Raw genomic sequence first — 17,560 nt, 5'->3', positions numbered from 1 at the left:
GTGTGTGTGTGTGTGTGTGTGTGTGTGTGTGTGTGTGTGTGTGTGTGAGAGAGAGAGAGACAATTCACAGCTGCACCTGTGCGCCTGTGTCTGTTTACATGATACTATTACAATAAGTGGATCTAAACTCGTGAGCACTTTGAGCTTCAAGTTGCACACATTTAAACAATTCAATGGCCTTCACTCTAGAGGACAAGGATATAAAGCTTCATTGAGTGTTGATATTTGCACAGCGGGGAGGATGCTAATGTATTCAAATTCATGATTTCCTTCTAACAATTTTTGATTCCTAAATATACAGTGATAAACGGGTGTCAGGATGCATTTTCACACCACTGAGTGACAAACACGGAGAAGCACACATGCTTTACTTTCAATAACTGGGTTTGTCTTCTATGCTTCTCCCCAATTGCTTTCTCCTTCCCTTCCTTTGCTTGTCACAACTGGCCTTTTCATCTCACTCCTCCATTGGATCTCTGCTTTATTCTCCACCCCGCCATGTCCTCTGGGAACTGACTAGCTCCAAAAGCAGGAACAGAGGGGAGTAAACTTGTTTCATATGGAAAATAAGAACGGGATCAGCACTGTATTCCGCTGTCTTCCCTCGGCCTCGACTACTGATTTGATGTCGATGTGACACCTGAGGCCACTTGCAGTGAGAAAAGAGAGTTTGTATAAAATAGCCATGGACAGCAAATTTAATGACAGGTAGATGATGATTAGACTTCTACTGTTAGACAGTCCTTTAAAATCCCATTATAACGCAAATCCTAGAGTGTGACTGTAACAAATGAACCATTTACTTTGTGCATTTGCACGGAAAACGTGTATGGGAATGGCACAATGGTTGTGGCTGGAGACTGCAGAGACTGCAGACTTTGCAGGGAGAGATGGAGGTGAGTGAACTTCAGCGGTCTTCAGTAAAACCAAGAAAAATTGTATTGTTAATCCACTCCACTGTTCCTTTGTTGATTGTCCTGCTTTCAGTCATAACAATGAAAGAAAGAATCATATTTATAATCACCATGGGAATCTGGAATGGGCTGTCAATTCAGCTGCCAATGACCGTTTCCTGCTATGCCTCTTAAGGTGGTCACAATTCATAATTCAATGTCTTACTGCGTCGTACATCATAGTGGATTTTTGGTATACAGAGATAAAGGATGGCGTTTTCTATAATCATTCTAATAATCTTCTGTTTGAATCAAGCTACAATGTATCAATAAACCCTTTTATGCTTTCATGTATTAAAGGAGTTAGTGTGAGGTGCAAAGAATAAGAAACACAAGTCAACCCAGTCTGTATCCTACAACATCTCCTCTCAGGCAGGTGCTCAGTAGAAGTCACTTCTAGGTGCTTCCCCAATTAATAAAACAAACATTCTAAACATCTCAAACATCATCTCCTGACAACAGCAACTGCTCCAGACTGGAAAACACTCGAGCCGACTTGACTGATCTGATCTTGAAGTATAATCAGCATAGTAGTTGTTACAAGTGACCCCTACCATTATTTATCTACAGTCAAAGAGACTGCTAATGGTAAAAAGGCACGTCCATGCCCTCCGGAGCATGAGAGGGTCAGTGAAACACAGCCAGCTCCTGAATGATGAATATCACTATTCATAGATGTTCAGAAATAGACGCAGGCTATATACTCCGTTACTGTAGGATCATAGAGAGGCCAATAAAGTTGAGTCCATTAGATACCGTGACATCAGCAAGCGTAGCAATAGATCTTGAATAAGAAACTGGTCTCCAGCTAAGGGCATCTATGGTAGCATCCAGTGCTAAGTGACTCAGTGATGGATGTTTATATTCCTGAAGGGCTTAGAGAGTCAGGTGGATCTGTGAAAGCCAGCAGCTGATGTAAGGCCCCACATCCTGTGTGCTTTCTGAAGGTCGGGGGTGGGGTGAAGGGTGGTATGCTTTATGATCTGTGTCAGTCATGACAGCTGAGGGAGTAAAAAGCCTCCAAATATAATGCAGCATCCACAGAGGCCACGTATACTGCACTCAGTAAATAGAGAGCTGGATTCCCACTTCATGGAATATAACTTCCTTTTTTTTTTAGAAGCTAAAGAGAAGCAGTGCGGAGGAATAAAAAGGCAGGAAATACACTGCGTTGAGGTATTAGGGAGATATGCAAATCTTCCGCACTATGGCAGCGGAGAAAGAGAGGCATCATTAGAGAAAGAGAAGGCTGCACTACACACAGCTATCACACATCACTCAGCAAATTCAATTTATCTTCCCCCTTGAACGAAACTACTTTCAGCTTGAAATACTCAAACAGGTGACGCATTAGTAAAGTGAAAGATGAAACCGTGTTTGGATGTGGAATCTGGTAAAAAAAAACAATTTCACTGGTGTTAAATAACTGCTAATGTAACATATAGTGATCTTCGCTATATTTAACGAGGTAAGGACTGAAAAATACTTCCAACTAAAACGGCACGACTCGCTAAAACTGACAAGCGAGCTGAACAAGCCATTGCACCCTTTGATCAGAAGCCTTTAGAAGTCAGAGCACTCTTGAACTTGAAAGTCGCTTATTTGTTTCAGATTGCAGTGGCTATCTCTTTTATATGCACATAAGAGAGGAACTGCACTGGGGTGAGTGGTGGCAACGCTGGCGTAAATGAGCTCACTGAAGAGGACAACAAAGTCCAAGTCGTGCTGAGGTTAAATGTGGACATTTATGGGTAACGCAGAGGCAGAGCTAGCAGGAAAAGCACACAGTCTTTATCATGGAGCGCTCTTAGTGCATAGCGGCATTAAGTACGACAGGCATTACTGTGGCTGCACAGAGTGGACTGTGCATGTAGGTGATCCGGCCCACATGCAGTGAGCTAAGCCAAGCAGAAAGGGACCAGTCCTCAGGGGTAGAAGAGATTGCTAATTGGACAGGCGGAACTGGAGCAGTGTCCAGTCAGCAAAGCTGCCACACTGCATCTTTATGCTCTGTCTGAGGTGTAGAGGGCAGTGCCTCGGAAGCTCTGGGTGCAAAGCTTGCAGCCTAATCGCCACTTCAAAGTGCCCCCCTCCTCGTACTGGAGTCTGGGTTCTGCCCTCTTTATAACTGAGCTGCTGCTGGGGTAACCCTCCGATGTCACTCAGATGTCTTTACAGTCCGTCCCCTCTGAGGAGCAATCTGTGTGCAACGGCAAAATGTTACATCCATCCAGTTATATTGTGATACTGAGTGTTTGGAATTGCTTCCATCTACCTTCTGGCTCAGTTCTATACACTGCAGCTTGTTGCTTTTGATTTGCAGTTATTTCTCTGGAAAAAAGATTGAACGGTAGTAAACAGCACATCACTTTCAAGATGTTCAATCTAAATATTTCTCCGTTGCTCAGTTGTACAAAATAATTTGTGGAGGGAGAGCGTAACATTGATTCAGGAGGGGAGACGTGGATCAAATTACTAAGTACGATGGTTTTAGGTAAATGTCATTGTCGAATAAACTGACGAGGTGCCATTTCCCACATTGAGCCAGAGTTGTTGTTTTGGCATGTTTTAGCCCTTTTACTTTTGTTGCAAAGCCAGACAGTCTGGCAAGGCTCAAAAGGCATTTGCTTGAGATAGAACGTCATTTCAAGTGTGATGTATATGACAGATGATTGACAGGTCTCTCCTCCATGCAGACATCATTGTGAAACCGTCCCACAGCTGTTTGATCGAAACTGATCTACAGTTGCAGAATCATGCTTGATTTTAATAGATGGTTGTTCACAAGGTCTGGGAACTGTAGAGCAAGTCAGGAATGTTTTCTAAACCTTTTGTAAAGTTTGTTAGCATTTTGTTGAGCTCACTAGATTCTCAGTGGACGGTTCAGCTTCACAGACGTATACGAATTTTTATTTACTCTTTATTTACTTATGAATACTTTGGGAGAGATTCAGTCACCTCTAATTCTTACTAAACTTACTGTATGTTAATGGAAGACCGGAAACTGTTTAACAAAGTTTTGGGAACATCCATTTACCTAAAAAAACTTTGGGAAATTGATGGTAATGTTGAGTTTATGCACTTTGCAGCAATTTGCACTACATGGGGGGACAATTCTGGTATGGTCCTTTTTAACCACTTAGAAATCCCAGTCCACAACGCACACCAGAGCCCCATGTGCTGCAAATCACAGGGATGTGTGGAGCAACCAGTGAAATGTTGACAGGTGGAGAGCACCTGTGGTGTGAGTGAGTGTCTCTTGCATCCCCTGTAGGCTACAGGGAGCTTTGCCTGTCCTCTGTCCCTATATGCACCCTGTGGCTCAGCTGCAGCACTGCTGCGCTGTCACAGAGGCTGTTTCACAGCGAGGGTAAGAGGACTGCCACCCACGTTCTGTCTGCTCTCAGATGAGGGATAAGATCCATCTCAGCCCGGTGACGAGCCGGGCTGGAGTCGGACCAGCAAGACGTCATGTGACACATGCCTGGTGTCACCTATAATGGCACCATCATCTTATTAGCACCTCTAACACTGAAGGGGTGAATCATCCATAAAAGCCAACAAGATCTGGACACTTGGGACGTAAGTCAACGGTAACTGTGATAATGTTTTACTATAGTTACAAGGGAACAAAATCAAGTGCAGTATTTTTCTGACTCTGCCAAAAAGCAGATAAACTATATGAAAAGTAACTTAAATACAACAGATGCTATTTTTGTCCAGCATATCCATGTTCTTATGTAAATACTACAACTCATAATGTATATTTATGAGTCTGTAATACGGCTAAGATATCCTTTGGCGTAGACCATTTTATGTAATTATTTAAGCGTCAACAAATATAATACCCACATAAATAAAACATTTTTGAAATACTGTTTTCTTATCAACTGTATTCTAATGGTAAATACTCAGGAGTGTCTGCGAAAAACAACTGTTTCTTGCTCACAATGTGATGCTCAATGAATAGACTGAATAAGTCGGGCTGCATAATACTGTCAAAAAGACATACTGCAATGAAAATAATGAACGTGTGATTACCGAATATGTTTCTTTTCGGCATATTTAAAGAGGCACATACAGAATCAGCTCTGTTTGATCCCTTCTGAACTATTTTACCTTCTGAACACCTTTTTTGGCAACCTCTTATTCTACAGATTATCCTTTTCTTAGAGCATCACCCCTTCATAGAAACAAAATGCAACCAGGTGAAAATTGTATGATATTGGTATGTTGTATGTTTCTGTATCAATTGTGAAAGCATAGTTTCCAGAAACTGAACTCAACACATTAATGTTGAGCTAATTTTACTGCTGTGATCTTAGTGGGCTGATAAATGAATAGTATCTAATTAAATCATTAAATGAGTGATAAAAATAACATTTTGGTTACATCTAATTTTCCTATGTCTGGATATTTATGCACTAAGCATGGTCTTGATCTATCACATAATCTATCAGTGTCTCTGCCATAATTGTCTCCCTACAGCTCTGCCTCAGAAAGACTGAATTAACTGCTCAGATTGAAATTGATGCCTTTCATATGTAAGCCACAAGAAGGACTCAACACATTTACCCTGGACACTCTCCTCATGCTTCCACACAGGCCCATTTGTTTTCCAATTTGTAAGTGCCCCTCCTACCTCGCATCAAACACATTAAAAATGGATTAGAGTCATATATCACCAGATGATTCTAAAACTCTACTTTCAAAGAGGCTAACTCATCTGCCTGCCTGGATTACATTTTAGCGGTGCACATCTGTCAGTGCAGTTTGCCAGCTAATTGCACATTTAAGTGACTTTGATCGTGCCAGATCTGTCGGGATTGAAGAAAATTTAAAAATCCTACCTCTTGACTTCACATACATTTCACCTTTTCCCCCTTTTTTAAGTACTCTTCCCACTTTCACCTCCTGTCACCAGTGCACTGGAACAAATGACTGGTATATATTCTAGAAACCTGATCAAGCTGAATGAGCTTCTCCTGTTTAGTGGCCCCAGAGCTTCTTGGGGTTATGGCTTCCTCACACGGTTAAAAACAACCTATTACTCACCAGTCCCACTGATGCCCTTGACTTTATTGACTTGAGCCCACATGGTGGCTGTTGATACTCTGGAGTTAGAGTAGTGTCCATCTCAGTAATGAGCTTGGGAGCTGTAAACTAAGTCAACCATGACTAACATTATTCCAGGTTCAGGGGCATTAAATTGCCTATATACAGCCTATTTTATTTCTTGTGAGCAAGGTTAGGGTTCACAATAAAACAGCTCCTCGCTTTTTCCCTGGTGTCTCCTCCTTTCCAACCTTTTCAGCATGTTCATTATTACTCTAATGCAGGGGTATTGAATTAAAATTAAACAAATTAAACAAAGTTCAGTTCAATAATATCTCAACAATATTCATTGTCAGTTTTCAAATTGAACTGGATGAATTATAAATGATACATAATCTAATAATAAATCAATGTTATGCTCTCATGTCAAGTAAAATAAGGGCTGCATTAAAGAATAAATTAAATAACAGAAAGCTTTTGAAAAATATGACTTAAAATAAAGTACTTCATTTTAGAAAAATGAATTTCACTGAATTGCCCTGCAGCTTTAAATTCAGTTCATTCAGGGTGAAGTGATGTCAACCAAGAAAACCATGATATTATATTCTTCTCATCTTCTAAAAAGAGAAATTTGTGTGCAGGGACTTTATCTGTGGTTATTGAAACCACTTGGTTCAGCTCTATTGCTCACTGTTAACATCATTGTTGGACAGTGAATTAATGTGTTCAGGGTCTGATCGTATCGGACTCTTAAACTGTTTATTTTCTGTGACTTCATTTCGGATTTGGGTGGGTACGTTTACTCAAAGGTTGTGTGATTTGTCTCGTAGTGGTGTTTTACATTGCCGCTTTTAATAGTCGTCACGGTCTCTGAACATCTATCACCTTCACCATCTGCATTGAAAGTTGTGTTTCAGTTCCGGCCAAAAAAAAAGGGAATAATTGCATGTTCTCAAAATTGCAAACACTAAAACACATACTCTTCCACTTGACACAGCTTAAGCACAGTGACATGAGTGGGAACACGTGCGCTTTAGCGATGTGAAGGAAACAAGAAAGTGGAGAGAGAACAGTGCAGGAAAAAGCAGAGTGGGAGTGAGGGAAGAGGGACTCGACTGTAATGCTATTGAGGAGCAATTTGTGAAGCTTGTGCATATGCATACAGGCCTACAGTAAGACAAAGAGGTCTCGGATGCTCCAGATGTATCATGTGGGTGGCATTATAAAATCTAATCCAAGTCAAAGTCAATTGTATTTGCCTAAGGATACAGGGCAGAGTGGAATGCATTCATGGTATGTGTGTTTGTGTATGTGTGTGGATACTTGTGCGTTTTTGTATCCATGTCCAAATTCCAGTGCTTCTCTTCACGTAAAAATAGCCTAAATATTCTCGTTCCATCAAAAATGGGAAAACAATTATTGAGGGTGTAATTAAAGTATTGGCAGGACAAGTGCAACTTTAATTGAATGACAGCTAAATTACAGTGAAGCAGCCTAGTCCCAGCATCTCCGTTATGGTTTTATAAAATCTCATCAAACACCACGCAACTACACAATGGGCTTAGTTTAAGACGTCTACAGGATTATTCACAACCAAAACAGACACACATCTACCAAGCAAAGTTCATGTGAAAAAGCAATACGGACTCAGTTTGTCATTAATGAATTAATACAGATTCATGACTACCTGGAGGCCTCCATCTTTACCTTCTTTATTAATCAATTAAAAAGACTGCTTGTAAAACAGCCCTTCATTACCTGTCAGGACAGACAGTAAAAACCCCGGACATAGAAAACCCTCACCTCTAGCTAGAGGTTAGAGTACTGACTAGTTCACGAACACAGCTAAAGTCGTATCTCTTAAGACTCCATAAAAAAGCCACTAAAAGACAGACCTCTCATGGCCTGATGTCAGTCTTTGCATCTGCATGTCTGCCAATATTCTTTCTCCAAGGGGCACTCACTTCCTTGGAGTGAAACCCTCACACTGACTAACTTGTACCCTCGGCTGGTGTGATGACTGATCACTTGCCTCGCCTCTGACCACAACCTTCTCACAACTGGTGCCAGGAGCGCTGACGAAGGGAGAATGTACAAGTGCACGACAGCTAAGTGAGGGAATTAATGAGTCTGGTATTGTTTTTGTATTTGCAACAGGCTGTCGAACTGCATTTTACACTGTGAGTGCAGAGGGAGAACAGAGTAACTCCTCTTTGGGGAACATTGTATTTGTTCAGTGGCTGCTGCTCTCATCAAATGGAAAAGAGAATCTCTCCAGTGACCACTTTTCTCTCCAGGTGACATTTCCCGTTAGCCGCTGTGCATTAACGGTAAAGCTCCACTATGGTCAGAGCGATCCCGTCCTCTTCAGTGCTGTAGGCCCCGGGGAAGACACTCCATTGGCTCAGTGTCAGGAGGAGATTTAAATACCCCTCTGCTTTCAGAGTCCAGCTGGACCGACACCACAGAAAATAACTCTCATTAGCATCGGCCAAGGTCACTGGAAGGACAAATTAAAGTAATGAATAGAAAATAGAAACCCTTTTTATTGTCATATACATATACACATACACGAAATTTGACCTCTGCATTTGACCCATCCCTGTATATAGGGAGCAGTGGGCCGCCAATGACAGGCGCCCGGGGAGCCGGGGGTTTAGTGTCTTGCTCAGGGACACTTCGACACGTGGCACGTCCCAGTCGAGGTTACCAGACAACCCTCTTAAGCCAGTGAGCCACAGTCATGAAATATATCCTGTAACATATATAAGCTTCCTCTGACTCATAAGTGGGTTTCTTCCAAAAAAACACATTTAATAATTAATATTAGAATTGAATATGCGTCATGTTCCACAGAATGAAGTTTTACTTTTTGTAGACAGCCAGTTCTGTATTGACATAATTTGCTCGCCATAAGCACGGTGTCATCTTGGACTGACGGGCCTTCAGCACTTCTCTCTGTTGCAGCCATTGATGTGTTGGCTTGTATAACTGTCAACAATTTACAGCTGGGTAGTACCCAGCACACTGAGACATATTGACGGTGCCATGCAGCTGCTTGCTTGCAGCAGGATACAGTCAAGGGCTCATGGGAAATATAGTTTTCCACAACTAACGGTCCTTGTGGCCTTCACTTCTGCTGGGAGCAGCCTGTAATTTTCCCTTCACGTTAACTCAATTACACTACACCTGAGGACATTTTAGCCTTCCTCCATACTGTAATAGTCTTAATTCTTACTCACATGCATATTAATAGTAGCTGTTGTGGAGATATGAGCTTGTTGCTGCTGTTGCAGCAGACAATATCACCTCAGAGTTCAGGAGTTGCCATAATACCTGCAGTACCAAGTAGGATGTCACTGTTTGTCACGTCTATACGGCGATCGTAGCCCATCTGGCTGGCAGGGCCGCAGAGAACAAATGGCAGGCTTGGCTACTGCCATTAAGCAGAGTGACACACACACGCGGCTCTCAAACCCACTTGACATTATCACCCTTACATCATGACAAGGATGTCATTTGGCTAACTATTGCAGGCGTAGCTGAGGGGGGAAATAATTGAGGGAGTGTGAGTTCAGGCTAGAGAGTGAAAAAGAGAGGAGATTTGAGTTATTACTGGAAATCATGTTAAGTGTCTCTTTGGCAGGGTAATAATGAGAAGCACAAAAAATACTACAAAAATATGATTACGTGTGGAAAGCACGCTGGAGTTTTTTTTTTCCATCGCTTTCTCAATTGACTCAGTGGCGGCTTGAGAGCTCAGGGGGCTGTGTTCACTGGGCGACACCTGAACAGGGCACATGCAAAGTACAGTACGTTGTCACAAACAATCTATCTGGCACTACGAGCCTTAAATATTGTCATTGGAAGGAAAAACAAAGAGGCAGAACTAACATGATCCGTGGTTGATTTACTCTTCAAGAGAGCTATAATTCTCGTAATGAGTAATGGGAAAGGATAGCTGATGCTTTTGAGGCAGCCTCTCAGCCCTAAGTCTCTATGAGGTCTGTTAAATTCCGAAAAGGACAAACAGGGCGATTGTGTGATTTGTATGCAACCTGACCTTTAAGCCGACCGAGGGGCTCTTGAGAACACGAAGCTATCCAGGAAGAAACAACGGTTCCTGTTAGATTAGTAGAGATAATAAGGTGGTATTGAACAGATCCTTTTTTTGTTTCTTTCCAAAACAAATCCCTTCAGTGGCCTAGTTTGGTTAGAATTGTTTCAGTTTCGGGAAGAAAGTTCAGAGAACATCTTCAGCCATGCTAGCAGTATGGTCAGTCAGTTAGCCCCTCAGACATATCACAACTATTGAATGGATTGCTGTGAAATCGCCCTCAAAATGTTACTATGTTCAATAGTTATGACATTTACATCAGTCTCAGTCTCAGCTACTTAGAAAATGTTAGCATGCTAACACGGTACCTGCTACAAATCAGCATGTTAGCTTTGTCATGTGTGCATGTTCGCATGCTGGCGTTAGCATTTAGCTCAAAGAACCGCTGTGCCGGAGTACAGCCTCACAGAACTGCTAGCGTGGTTAAAGAATGTGTTACATTATATCACAGGCTCTCTTACATAAAAAACTATTTAATTAAGTCAAAAAAGTAAAATGCATATTGGATCGGGCACTTAAGTACTTTGTGGACAATTAGTGACTTAACACACCACTTATATTTGAAAATCAGTGGCTATTCACATTTTAATGGGATGGTTTTACACAAATCACTGACAGTTATCTAATGGCTGTGCGTGAATTGGCTGGCACTATACCATTTCAAAAACACTAATTGACGATATGTCAGGTTGAGGGAGGGTATTTGTGTGTGGGTATATGTCCACGCTTGTTTGTGTAATTGTTGGAACATGTGCAGTGCTTAGCCTGGTGATGCAGGGTGATTCACCAGGCTGTTCCGAAGGTTTCCTATGTGGGCTGACAGTCGTGGAGGAAAGGACCGGAGAGGAGAAAAATGGCACATACAAAGATTAGTGCTTCCCTTTTGGACCTTCGACCCCTTGTCTCCAGCAGCTGGTGAACTGGCAAGTGCCACTTGCACAATGTTCTTGCGTGATGTATGGTCCAGTGGTCATGAATGGATGATGAAATTATATGTAGGGGAGAGGGCTGAAGTGTCACTCCATCCTGCATCTGGCATTGTGCAGACCTTTGCTCAAAAAGCACCCAAAATAGGTTTAGGCCAGAGCATGTTAGGACTGCCAGCATGTCCTGCCTCAAGGCTGTGCTAGTTGGGGACTGGCAGGCTGGAGGCTGGAGGGGGAGAAGAGACAACGCGATTGGCTAGCAGTGGCCGTGCAGCCTGGTTTGGAGAACAGTGAGCGAGCATGAGCGTGCAGGCCTACAGATGCTCAGAGCTTTTCATTAGCCTGCTTTGCACTGCAAAGCCAAAAAAAAGGACAAGACAGGGCTTACTCATCGCTCATATCAATAATTTCCCCCTAAAAAAAAAAAAACTGTGAATCATTTTGCACTTTGTTGCCGACAGCAATGATTGCCAAATGGGTTATAGTTTGATAAGAACAAATACATATTATTTCTACCTTTTCCAGCCGCCATGATTCTGACTAATCCTACGTGCTTTTATTGTTGTGGCTGGTGGCCCATAATCCTGTCAGAGAACAGCTCTTCCACATGTGTCTCGTGCCCTGTTCAGACCAACAGTATCCAGAATGATTCCAGATTGAGCTGCAAATCTTTAAACGTCTAAGTCTAAAAGGGACTACATCCCTTCCTGGCTCGCATGTGATTTTTGTCTGTGGGAAAACAGCAACCGCTGCTGAACAGAAAAACACATTTATGCTCAGCCACAGAGACGAGAAAGGCTGTTTGATACCTCCCCCTCATGAATTCACTTCAAAGCACTGCCCATGCTCTCTGCCACAAACAACCAACTTGTCGTGCCGTATGTGTGTTGTTGTACAAAGTTGAAGATGACCCCACGGCCCTTGCTTTCACGTTACGTTGAGTGTGCAGTCACATGCATCACTGACCCCCTCTGAATGCTGTTTGAGAGATTCAGTCCTAGGAGAGCCTCAAAGCTGTGTTGGTGCAATTACACCTGTGTTTAGGGCATTTCAGTGGTGATCAGATGAGATGCATTGTGGTTCCAAATGCAAACAGAGTCTCAGTAAGCAGAGTTAGTCATGTGCACAGCCTTAACATTTTGCTAGTAAGGATGCCTGCAGGAATGTGGGATTTTTAGCATTTATGTGATTGCATGTCTGTTTGCACCATCACATGTAGTAAAACACATCATTAACAGCATGCAGCTGTTGACTTTAATTACTTTTATGACTTTAAAAAGCAGTTATTACAGTTTGATAACGATATAATTTTCAGGTACAGAGATTTCTTCCAATTACGTTTCCTGATAAAAATGACAGCTTATAGTCCAGCTGTGTGGCTAAATATGTTGTAGAATGAGAATAAACAAAGCATGAGCAACATTTGTAAATGAACACTATGCAGGTGGTTCAACAAACATGCAGGTCTCCATTCCCAAATGAGATTGCGAAGCAGCTTCCGCAGGTGGCGCAACGAGCACCGCCTCAAACCAACGAAATAACACAACAATGGCTGCACGCCATGGATCTTCCTTCCCCATCACTGCACACAGTAATAACCTCAGGTTAATAACTACAAAGAAGGTCCTACAGTCCAATATAACCACTCGAGACATATTAAAGCCTGTAAGAGGTTATTCTAGAACCAGAGCATCAAACAATACTGTGTGTTTGTGTTCTCTACACCTCAAAGATAATGTATTGTCAAGGAACTGCTGCTCTAGAATATTACTATTCTAACTCAAATGAAAGCCATATTCAAAATGAAACTTATTTTGTGCAAAATCCTGCATGGTTTCCTTGTGTATCTGCCCCTCCTCTTTGCTTTCATTCCAGTTGTTTTCCCCTCTTCTACCTAAACATCCCAGCCTCCTCGTACCTGGGCTTGTGATAGCTTGGTAGACAGTACTCTAAGAGGAGGTATTTTATGGTCCACATCCAGCCTGTCAAATCTGTCTGGAGCACATTACATAAAGTGCTGCTGCAAACAGTGTGTAATAAACAGTGGGAGACGGAGCTGAGAGCGCTGTGTTTAGAAGAAGGAGCAGCAGAGGAAAATGGAGCAGCCAAAAGGACACAGGAAACATTTTCAGTGAATTTCCCCAAGCGATTCGCAGCTCACAAACTCCACGCTCCCCTCCTCTCCAAAACTTCCGCTCCTTCTCTGCTCTCATTCTGTCCCAGTCGTGCAAGTTTCTAAAATTCAAAAGGTAATCTAAAGTAATACTGACCAGCCGTTTATGAGATGCAAATGTGACACTGAATAAAATATTTAATGCAAATAGCCTGTTACATTATATCAATATTTCAGAGGAGTAAAGGGTGTGAACGTGGCTCTGGGAGTTGGGCGGAATGATAATATTCCCACTGTTATTAAAACAGGGCCCATCATTTTTTACACCTCAGACACCAATATGTAATACAGCAGGAGGGACTGATGGTAAATACCACACATACATCACATATACGTGAAAGCTCATACGGCACAAAGCGCTATAGATCCATGTATAGGCTCTGCAATATAACCTTGGGAAACCGATTTTTAAAACATGAGCCTTCCTTGGTATGCCTCATGTCAATAGAGCCTGCGTGAACAGCCCTTAATGAGGTTTGTCAGGCACTTTAAGAAGGAGGAAGACTGTTGGAGGAAGCTGGGAGCCACATGCCTGTCAATCCTCAGCCATGTCTGATGTGCAGTCATTGTGTGTTTGCCTCAGAGTCATAGCCTGTTCAGTGGGGGGGATCTCAGAGTGCAGCCACAATCAAATATTAATTGAATTTAAGAAACGCTACTTCTAAAACAATCTTAATTATGAGCTGCTTCCCTATCAGGCATCAGTTTCGCACAGCTGTTCTCGAGCGCCCATTTTACCTCCTCTAGCTACACGCTTAAAGCTTCCTCTTGCATATTTCTGGCTTTTGCTCGTTTCTCCCACTTTGTCCTCACCTCCTCCCTCTGTTGCTCTGTAATTAAGCAGTGTGTTTTAGAGGGAAATGGACTCAGAGACAAGGGAGGAACAGACTTACCCCAGGGAAAGATGGTGTGAGAGGCAGATAGTATGACGCCCTATGCATGCATTATCCCTCTCTATGATAGCTCAATTAACAAGCGAAGACCTCCGTCATCTCGTTCAGAGTGTGCTGACCGTCTCTAGGGGGGGAAACAATACATTGTCATTATCAAGTGGATAATCATATATGGGACAACATGATTTAGCACAATCAGTCTCAGATAGCAGCTCGCAAACATTACCACCCAGGAAGGAACGACACCACGGGCAGGAGAGTCAGCACTCTGGATGATGGCATGGCAATTATTTTATAGTGGTTTTGGCATTCGGGCTTCTTGTTTTGATTATGTAATCAACATGCTTATTTTGGTGGTGAGTGAGCTGAGCTGAATCACAGTGCATTCTGGGAGCTCTCTGTTTGACCTGCGTGTTTGTTTTTCCAGGATGTGCAGCAGGATCCTGCCTGTACTCAAATATCCCGAGCGCATGGACTACACCACGGGACTGGAGAGTCAAGATCTCTCTGTTTACTTGTGCAAATGCGTGTCTGAGGGCATTTGAGCGTGTGCCAACTATGTGGGCAAATAGACTCCGAGAGAGAGTGACCAAATATTGAAATATCACCCAATGTCAAGACTATTGGAGTGTATAATTATTTGCCTTTTATGACTCATTAAGGGTATCAGTGGCCCCTCCCAAGCCTGAGAGCCATAACCACTAAGCAGAGTCTCAGGGCGGTTGGCATTAATCAATGAAGGTTTGCGAACAGGAAAAATTATCAGTGACTGAGAGAGGCACTGCTGTTCATTAGCGTGAGAGAGAAAAAGAGCGAGAGATATTTCTATAGCATGTCAGATTTGTGGACCGGTGGCACAAAAGGCACATTTCAGCTTTGTCGCCCGGACCAATCAGAAATGTACTGCTTGGACGAGCCAGCCCAATCTGGTGAGTCTCAGCTCTGCTGAGGCTGAGTCTGTGGCTGAGCTCTCTCTCTCTCTCTCTCAGCTCACCCCCATGCATGCACAATTGTTTGCATCCAATTCATTGTGCTCTTCCAGCTGCAGCAATTCACGCCGCTGCCAAGGCAAACATAGGATGATAAGCCTGTGTCCACAAGAAGTTAGGCGACTGGTGGGGAATCAAGAGGAGCAGCGAAAACAGTAATCCAGATCATTTTGGGAGATGGAGTGGGAGGAGAGAGAACAAAAACAAGAGTCTACCAGCTGTTGGTATCAGTAATTTGATCTTTTTGTGTTTACAGCAGGTATTCAATCACACCGTGAATGGGGCCAGCATTGCTTTTCTTTAGCTAAACGATCAACTGATGAATCCTAAACCCCCTCATCTGCCCTCGACCCCAGGATTTCAATTTCCCAATCGGTCATGTGAATCCATATTTGGGTTGAGAGATGTGGGACTGTGTATTCCTTTTGTCTGCGCCAGGTTTACCTCCATCATCTGTCCCTCCTGCCAAGGCTCATTACTCCCTGTTCTACCTGCTCCTCCTCCTGCTCCCTCCACCCCATTCTCCACAAGGAGCTCTGGTGTGGTACCACATTACAAACGATGCCAATTTTAAAATGCCTCACTGGTCCAAATGGCTAGATTCAACAAAATCAGATGTGAAAAATCCACTTAAATGTTTTTAAAATTAAAAAGAGCAAAATGAGGATGCGACTGAAAATCGTTCTATCATTGTCACAAAGGTTCTAGTTAAAAGAATGAGCGTGAAAACACTTTCCCCACACACAGAAACACACACAATCACCGCTCCTGCAGAGCGATAGCTCCCTCTTCTCCTTCGTCGACAGTATCTGTGTATTTTCTAACTAGTCCTGATGAAGCCACAAAGTGAGAACGGCTCTAATGGAGGAGAGTAATGCAAGGACATACTGAGCGCCCGCTGCTATCTCTGGCATTTTAACCTCACACCCTGTCACAAGCTACCTCCTTGGCTGGAGAGCACAAGAGACAGACCTGGAGGGCTGATCCATCAGGTATTGTAGCTACTGTTATGGAACGGTGAGTGGGCTTAATCCAGGGAGACGCCCTACCTATACAGCTGGCTTGATAAGGCAGATGAAGGAAAAATATCCTTTTGCCATGCTGGTCACCACTGAAGCACAGTAAAAGGGAGATGAGACGGAGGGAGGAACGAGAGGAACGAGGGAGAAACGCGCAGGCAGCCAAGCTGAGGAGATGGCTCTCATACAGCACAATCTGTCAGTCTGACTACCTCGCCAGATACAGGGTGGCTCACACAAAATCACATACTTTTTGCTAAATACCAAGAGACAGTGAGTGAGGCTACACACAAACACAGAAATTAATGCTCAAGCACACACACAAACTTGTGGGACATGCTGTACTGAAGTAAGCGGTGTGATACATCTCCTGTAAAAACACTGTAAAATAATACCTGCTTTTCAACTTTACTTCCGTATCATTAAAAGTCAGCGCCTGCACACTGTCAACACTTTTTCGTTGACAGTGTGCAGGCACAGACAGAGTTTTCAATACATTTACCACAAGTACTGGCAGTGTGTGAGCATTTTTTTTTTTCATTTAAACTTTTTTATTTAAATTTTCTCCAAGGCACATTTCTCAACACAGGCGTGCAAAGATCATATTTCCTGTATACCTTTGTTCTTTACCACATATTTTTTACTATTAAAACACTTTTAATTGGAACTGCTTGGGTTTCCTTTAAAGGAATATTTCAGATTTTTGGGGTGTATTTTCTTTATTGCCGAGAGTTAGATGAGGAAGGATACCACTCTCATGTCTCCACGAAAGACCGCCGGGCTTTTTACGGAAATTGTATATAGTGGCCAAACGGTGGAATTCCAATTTCTGAGTACCTGCTGTACAGTATCAGGTGAGGTCATGGGGCCCATAAAGACTTTTTCCCATTGACTTACAGTGGGAAAGCGGCATCTGTAAATCAGCTCATACATTTTTTTGAGGTCATTCAACTTTCCAGTACAAACACCTAAATGTTCCTTATTCAAATTATTTGGTCCTAAATGCACTAATAGCCAAATCCAGAGTTATTTTCCTTCCTCCATTCATGTGAATGAGCCCGAGAACGAGGCGGGACCGAGGGCTGGGAGGCGGGGCTAAAGGAAAGGCTAGTGAGCTCGCCCTATGGAGCCCCATGGATGCAGAACATCGGCAGAAGATCGGCGTTATTTTATATTCACAAACATGTGAAGTGAAAAACAGGCAATGCAGTAACAGGATGTTGATTCATATTGGATCAGCGCAGCCTAGTTTGACAGTTTGATCAGAGTTCATGATCTTCCAGAGCAGTGATTGACAGCTGCGTTAGAGACTCCTCGGCTCTGATTGCTTGTTTTTCTTCAAGCGCAGTGGAATCTTGCAAATGCCATTAACACTAAAAAGAGGCAGAGGAACCTGATTTATTCACAGATTATCTGTCTCGTGTACTACTGTCAG

The 17,560-nt window shown here is 42.8% G+C and overlaps 1 protein-coding gene across 5 annotated transcripts in view; it reads right to left on the bottom strand.

Annotated features, from left to right (window-relative positions):
- syt7a (synaptotagmin VIIa) overlaps nt 1-17,560 on the bottom strand; it is a 70,583-nt gene that overhangs the window by 45,305 nt on the left and 7,718 nt on the right. The window lies entirely within an intron of this gene.

The sequence above is a fragment of the Anarrhichthys ocellatus genome, unplaced genomic scaffold, assembly GCF_004355925.1.
Source record: "Anarrhichthys ocellatus isolate YVR2014 unplaced genomic scaffold, GSC_Weel_1.0 scaffold2, whole genome shotgun sequence".
NCBI classification, from domain to species: Eukaryota; Metazoa; Chordata; class Actinopteri; order Perciformes; family Anarhichadidae; genus Anarrhichthys; species Anarrhichthys ocellatus.
The sequence above is the reverse complement of the archived record's forward strand: the minus strand, read 5'-3'. Positions and strand labels throughout refer to the sequence as shown.